At 34.5% G+C, this 8,059-nt stretch overlaps 1 long non-coding RNA gene across 2 annotated transcripts; it reads left to right on the top strand.

Annotated features, from left to right (window-relative positions):
* The first annotated feature begins 1,904 nt into the window (after positions 1–1,904).
* On the top strand, positions 1,905–6,653 carry LOC307169795. 2 transcript variants are annotated; one of them, XR_013823201.1, is made up of 4 exons: positions 1,905–2,061; positions 3,140–3,325; positions 5,255–5,424; positions 6,019–6,653. It is a non-coding gene; the product is annotated as an uncharacterized lncRNA (long non-coding RNA). The 2 variants fall into 2 exon arrangements; XR_013823202.1 differs by having other exon boundaries at positions 1,916–2,061; positions 3,140–3,685.
* The last annotated feature ends 1,406 nt before the right edge of the window (positions 6,654–8,059 follow it).

Genomic DNA, 8,059 nt, shown 5'->3' with positions numbered 1-8,059 from the left:
ATCTTTTAAGACTGAACATTTGTCTGGGAGTCTGCTCTGTATTTCTACTGCACCTGTTTTCACCTCATTGATTCACTGTAAAAAATATTTTCATGATTTGTTATCACAACTTTTAATCTTTTGTCAAATCAACTTAGATAATTAATGTGGTTCAGATAACATATATTTTGAAGTTCTATTTATTAAACCATAATCTTTTGTCAAATCAACTTAGATAATGTTGTTCAGATAACATATATTTTGAGTTTCTATTTATTAAACCAATCTCTTTGTTGCATTAACTCAATTTTTTTATTTCAATGAACTCAAAATTTTAAGGCAACCAGGTAACTTACATTTTTAAGTTAAACCTTAAACTTAAAAATGTAAGTTACCTGGTTGCCTTAAAATTTTGAGTTCATTGAAATTAATAAATAGAAACTCAAAATATATGTTATCTGAACAACATTATCTAAGTTGATTTGACAAAAGATTATGGTTTAATAAATAGAACTTCAAAATATATGTTATCTGAACCACATTAATTATCTAAGTTGTTTTGACAAAAGATTAAAAGTTAAGATAACAAATCATGAAAATATTTTTTTACAGTGTTGTAAACTGACACCTCACACATGTAAACTGCCACTTAAAGCTCCTTTCATTGGTGTCAACAGACTTAAATACTATAATTTGTGATTTATTAAAAAAAAACAGCAACAACAACAAAACAAAAAACAGTAAACAAAAACTCTGCTAAATAGGCTAACTAGGTTAAACTAAAATGTACAATATCGATTTTTTTTCCCGCCGCTAACTGAAATTTAAATACATATCCAGAAACTGGTTGACAAATGCAAAAAAAGCATTAAATATCATGAGGTGTTTAGCAGGAGTTGATTTGGGAGCATGTCGCCAGTCCCTTAAAATAATATATTGTGCTCTAATAAGATCGGCAATAGACTATGGCAGTATGGTATATTGCACTGCATCCAAAACACAACTCGTAAAACTACAGACAATTCAGTCACAAGCTATGCAAATTTGTTGTTGAGCATTTAGATCCTCCCCAGCAGTGCAAGTAGAGATGGGTGTAATGCCTCAAGTAATTTGTAGGCTCAAGTTAAAGATGAGGTATTTCATAAGCATAAAGGGACACTCGGACTGTGGCTAGGTCAGTGGCTAGGTCAGCAGTTCCTCCTTGGCTTTTCCCAATGCCTTTGATTGATATCCAATTGCTTAAAGAAAAGCATAACAATACAAATGGATTAGAAAATTTAGGTATACAGCAATACATAGATCAAACTTATTATAGTGCAGTCAAAATATACACTGATGGTTCAAAAGACCCAGAATTTGGGAAAACAGCAGTAGCTGTATATATTCCACTTTTGAAAATTAGAATATCAAAAAGAACCTCAGATAATATTTCGGTATTCACTGCAGAAATAATAGCAATATGTCTAGCACTTCAGTGGATAGAAGAAATACAACCAATAAGGGCAGTGATTTGTACAGATTCTCTATCAGCTCTAAATGGCTTGGAAAGTGGAGCATCATCAGCAAGGCCAGACATGATAAACAAAGTAATGCAGAGTCTTTACAGAACAAGACAGTATGGACTTCTGGTAAATCTTGTATGGGTTCCATCACATATGGGTGTGAAAGGAAATGAGGAGGCTGACAATCTGGCTAAACAGGCATTAAATCATTCACAAATTGACATTGAAGTGGCATTAAGTAAAACAGAAATTAGAGTGATAATAGCGAAACAAATACAGGAAATTTGGCAGAAGGAATGGAATGAAGGAACAAAAGGTAGACATTTTTACTGCATTCAAGAAAAAGTTGGTTCAAAGAGAAGAAGATTCTCCAGTCCAGTTGGTGGCGGTAATGCACCGAAAGTTGGTTTGCCAACCGTCATAAAACACCAAACGAAGAAGAAGAAGAAGAAGAAGAAAACTTTGGTCGAATTGGAAATAATGTAGCTAAAGAGTTAGAAGTATTTAATCTTAGAATAAGTCCTACGGTAGTTTTTCCAGAGATTGCCCCTTGGAAGATGACATGGCCTGAGGTAGACTGGTATGTGCATGAGGAGAAAAGGAAAGAAATGGAAGAAGTTAATCTGAAAAGAATATTTAACAATAGAGTAGGTGGGAACTATAGTGAATTTATGCAGATTTATACAGATGGTGCTAAAAAACCAGAGACAGAAGAAACAGGGTTTGGGGTGGCAATTCCAGGGAAAGAAGTAGAAATTAGTAAAAAAACATCTAATAATTTAGGGGTATATACAGTAGAGATGATGGCAATTTTAATTGCTTTACAATGGGTGGAAAAGGTAAGACAGGAAAAGGTTTTAATATGTTCTGATTCTTTATCAGTCTTGGCAAGTTTAAGGTCATTCCATTCAAAAGCTCGGCAAGATATCCTGTATGAAGTACTTCAATTAAACACAAGGTTAAGTCATATGGGATGTCAGGTTAAATTTATGTGGGTGCCAGCACATGTTGGCATTACAGGTAATGAGATGGCAGATAGGCTGGCTAAAAGGGCGCTAACAAAAGAGAATGTAGAAGTACAGGTTAATGTTAGTAAAGCAGAGGTTAAAAGCATAATTTGGGAGAAAATAAATAAAAGATGGCAAGAGAAGTGGGATAGAGAGGAGAAAGGGAGGCATTTATACCAAATTCAGAGAAATGTTAAAGGGGACAGGGTGGGAAGTGGGAATAGGAAAGAAGAGTCTGTGATGACGAGGTTAAGGTTGGGACACTGTTCACTGAATAAAACACTAAAGTTGATAGGGAAGCACCAGACAGGGTTGTGTGAGGGTTGTCGAGAAGAGGAGTCAGTGGAGCATATAATTATGAGTTGTAAGAGATATGAAATGCAGAGGCAGGTAATGAAGAATAAGTTGAGGCAGATTGGGGTGCAGGAGATTACATTAAAAGGGTTATTAAGCGCAGTAAATGGGACACAGAGTAGAATATTGATGTTATTTTTAAGGGAGGCGGGACTTTTCAATAGGATTTAATTGATAATTAAAGTGTGTTTTGTGTGTGAGTGTTTATTTGAGGGGAATGAGTGTTATGTAAGTGTAGGAAAGAGAATGGACAAAGTTGTATTATAAAACTATTATCTGATCCATATTCCGGAGCAGAGGGGGGCGGTAATGCACCAAAAAGCTGGATGCCAACCGCCGTAAAATTGGAAAGAAGAAGAAGAAGAAGAAGAAGAAGAAGAACCGCAAACATAGCGAGCACGCCGGAGTTATGTTTGGGACCATTTTACACTATCATGACTATAAGTTTGCGTGTGCATTCGCAGCCTTTTGTTTTGTGTAAATGTAAGTTGTAATGTTGTGTTTATTTTGTGTAGGCCTAACGTATCTATATCTGATTTATCTCATATAACAACAATAGGTTATTGTAATAAAATATTGTGAATTATTTGGGTTTAGTTGCCATAGTCGCGTTGCTCCAGAAATAGCGCGTCCACAACATGAGTCATTCTGAATGGCACGTAACTTAGTTAAAGTTCACTTGTGCATTCGCTTCATTTTGTGCAGATATAATTTATAATATTATGTTTATATCTTTATATTTTGTATCTGATTAATCTCATAAAGGATACGTTTCTTTGAGTTAAATAACGCGATCCAGATTAACGGCATTCATTTCACGCGCAGCTCAAACAGCAATGCAAGGTGAGCAACATCTCATTCATTTGGTGAGGAACATAACAGTTAGCGTTTTGTGCAGTATATTTGTTTCAGGACAGGTAGCCTATATCTTCATTTGACTCTTCTAATATAAGGGACGCCCTCTAATTTTACTGTCATCTTCCTCAGGGATGATTTAAGTTGTGTTCAGTTCTATATAAGTTTCCTGGTCTAGTAATCTTACTATTACCTTTCTCAGACCAAGGGGGATTATAAGTGCTGCTGCTAATGTTCAAGTTTTTCATATGTAGTTTACCAGATAGATTATTATGTAGGCTTAATAGGCTAAGCCTACCCATATAGATTTTTATTTAAAACCTATTTTATGTTGCTTAATGTTTCACATGCAACAGATGAGCCAGTGCACAATTTTTTTTTATGTATTTTAATTTTCTGTGCATCATTTATTTTTTTAAACTACATAAATTCCATTATCTGTACCATATCCCAGCTGTTACAATAAAACATCAATTGAGCAATATAACATGCATTTGTATTCAGTATATAAGCAATATTTAGCTTTTTATTTAAGACACTATTGATACCGTGAGAATTTTACATTCTCAGGAAAATAGCCGCTTATCAGTTAATCGTTAATCGTTAATCGATCGATAAGGTCAATCAACTAACGATTAATGAATTAATCGATAATTTGCATCCCTAGTTTGTCTGTATGAGACTAGCAGTAAGCTAGATCAACATTAGAATAACATACAGATCATATTCTAACATTTGATCATTGTTGAACTATATAACATTGATTATTTTTATGTAAATGTGGTCACCTGTTTAATAAATTACATGTAGGAGCGGTTGAAGTCTCGGACGTGGAGCTCTCGTTTATATACTGTCTATATACTGTTACTGTCTACTGAGCTCTAGGCATCTCGAAAACACCGTACTGATATTGATTCTCGTTTTAGTTCTCCTTTTTTATCCAAAGTCTGCTTGCCATGGTCCATAATGTTTGAACGAAACAACAACAGCGTGCAAATAGACATTGTGTTGTCCACGTCTGTCGCCTTGGTTACTATCAGAGGCTATTACTATGGCAGTAAGAGCGGAAACCAGGGACAACGCGGATATGACGCCATTGACGGTGACAAAACGGAAATAAAGAAACGTTATGTCTTCGAATTAAATTACAAGTTTCTCCTGGTTTGAAAGTTGTTGGAAACAGTCGGGATAATGTACACAGCTAAAAAAAATATATAACATAGTTATAGTGATTTTTGCTATTTTTAAAGCAAAAAAGTTACATATTGTGCCTTGAAGTGTTATATGTTCTGTATATTTATTTCTGAATTTGTTTATTCTTACATTTATTCTTACTTTTTCTGTGAAGTCTTTTAATTCTGATTATGTATAATATTTTTTCTATATCACTTTGTCCATTATGTTTATGTTGAAGATAAAATAATGTTAAAACAGAATTAATTAAACAAACTCAGTAACATTTTTCTGAATGGATAAATAAATATGGTACATAAATGCTTATAGTGTGTGAATGAGTGAAAATGTCCATTTTATTTCTGATTTTATTTTCGGTTTCAGGTCTGCTCCACCTACCACCTTCAGTGAAGCTCCTCCCACAACAATTCGCCAAGAAATGCTGGAATATTCCCATCAGCCTACAAGCGAAGAAGAGTTTGTGAAAGAACAGTGAGAACATGAGTGACCAGAATCCTGCGGAATCAAATCTGAAGATACTGAAGAACAAAGAGGTTGGTTTTTATTCTTGATTATTTGTTTAGTGGTTGTGGGAAGAAAAGTCATGAAATAACAGTAGCAAATAATATAACTAGGTACAAAATAGAGCCTCAAAGTTAAATCTATTTTCTATCTTTTTTGTTTTCAACAAATAATTCACCATATTGATGATATTGATGTGGGCATGTCTGCATGCGAGCATTTCAGCGAGCTTAAACATATCGCCCTTTTACAGCAGATTTAGTTCACAAACCAATATGATTTTCATTTACACTTAACAGAATCATTGAAAAGAATCAGTTTATTCACGAGTATCAGAGTATGTGAAACATTCTTCAGTTCAAAATAATGCAAAATGATACATTAAGAAATTTAGTATGATATTGTGCTTTGGAATGTAGTAAAGTAAAAATTCCTCAGAATAAAAATACTCCAGTAAAGTACAGATATTTGAATTTCTATTACACCCAATGAACAAAATAATGAACTTTTGAAGTAGCATTATATTACCCTTTTAAAAAAATCAAGGCAGTCATAATTTTGCATATAAGTTGTCTTATCTCTTCACATTTCTTTGATGAATAAAACTTTTTTAAATTTCATTTTAGACCTGATGGAGGAAATTAAGGAGAGTGAAGAACTGAGTGAAGCGGAGGAGAAACATCATATCAAAACTGAAGGAAAATCGTTGCGTTGCTCACAGACTGAAAGTAAATTTGTACTGAGAAATGCCAGCAACAATTTCACTTGTCCTCACTGTGGAAAAAGCTTCAAATACAAACAAGGTCTTGAACGTCACATGAGAATTCATACTGGTGAGAAGCCGTACTCATGTGATCAGTGCGAGAAGAGTTTCATCAGAAAATATAACCTTAATAGACACATGACAGTCCACACTGGAGAGAAGCCGTACTCATGTGGTCAGTGTGGGAGGAGTTTCACACAAAAGTCAGTCTTAAATGAACACCTGAAAATCCACACTGGAGAGAAGCTGAAGACATGTGATCAGTGTGGGAAGAGTTTCACACTAAAAACAAACTTTACGAGTCACATGAAAAACCACACTGAAGATAAACCAAACACTTGTCATCAATGTGGGAAGAGTTTTTCACAACTAGGATACCTTAAATATCACATGAGAATCCACACTGGAGAGAAGCCGTACACATGTGATCAGTGTGGGAAGAGTTTCATATTCGCATGTTCATTTAAATTACATCTACGTTCTCATTCTGGAGAAAAACCATTTAACTGTGATCAATGCAGTAAAACATTTCTTTCGGCAGGTTCCCTGAATAAGCACATGATCGTTCATTCAGAGGTGAAGCCTCACTTGTGTTCTTTGTGTGGAAAGAGATTTTCTTGGCTAAATTGTTTAAAAGAACACCAGAAAAGACACAGCGGTGTGAAGAATTATGTGTGCTATGTTTGTGGAAAAAATTATTTTACAAAGGGTGAACTGAATCAGCACCAGAGGAGAAGCTGCACACAATAAAGACTGCTTAAGGATCACTGGAAAATCCACACCGGAGAGAAGCCGCACACATGCTATCAGTGCAGGAAGAGTTTCAGAAGTGTTCGAGCTTTGAAATTACATCTGTGTTCTCATTCTGGAGACAGAAAGAAGCACAAGAAAGTTCAAACAAAGGGGAAGCTTTACACGTGTTCTGCTTGTGAAAAAAGTTTTACACGACTGAGCTCTTTAAGTACACCAGAAAACACATACCAGTGCGAAAGCAGTGTGAAAGACATTTGCCAAAATAAAAAAAACTGAGGATTCACATTGGAGAAAAACCTTTCAAGTGTTCACACTGTGACAAAGATATTCAGATTTTTTTCCCCCGATATATATCGTCGTCAGCTATGATATAATTTGAATCATTATACATTATGATTTTTGCATTGTTCTTTGTTTCCCCAAATTTCTTATAATGCATATGTGTGACTTTTTCTTTTACTCTCTTTTATGAAAAAAAAGTAGTTTTTTTTTTTTACATGTACAAAATGTTTGTTTGCTCGAAGAGGCTGGAGAAGAGGACACTTTTAAGAGGAACATGTCTTAAATTTTTTTATTAAAGCATTGTATCTAGTTACTGTAAGAAATGATCATGTAGCTTTGTGACTGGATGCTTCTTTGATATTCTTCTAGTGTTGCTTTGGACACCTTTAGTCAATAAAGAGAGAAATATCTCATTCGTTTTAACTTTTTATTTTGTTTTTATAATGTTTCGCCAAGTAATCATTAACTAAACGTGTTACTTATTTTATCAACAGCTTTTTATCAGCTTTATATAGCGCTTTTTACAATACTTGAAAAATAGATTGGAAGGAAAATCATGTTTGTTTCGGATGTACAGCTTTTGGATTTACAGCAGATTTAGAAGAAAATGGTGTCATTGTCCAGCTTAAGTTCAGTGTTGATTAATTTCTGTTATAAAAAAAGTTATTCAGTTCATTTATCTATAGCCGCTCTGGAGAAAACAGTGATGTCATTGTCCAGCTCAGTTCAGTTCTCATATAATGGTGTCAATGCAGAGAGATCATTAATATTGTGCAATATTAAGTGTCCCCAACTAGGCATAGGCGACAGTGGCAAGGAACCAAAACTCCATAAGGTGACAGAATGGAGAAAAACAATCCATGGGAGAA

Source organism: Squalius cephalus, assembly GCF_949319135.1.
Source record: "Squalius cephalus genome assembly, chromosome: 13".
Taxonomy (NCBI): domain Eukaryota; kingdom Metazoa; phylum Chordata; class Actinopteri; order Cypriniformes; family Leuciscidae; genus Squalius; species Squalius cephalus.
The sequence above is the reverse complement of the archived record's forward strand: the minus strand, read 5'-3'. Positions and strand labels throughout refer to the sequence as shown.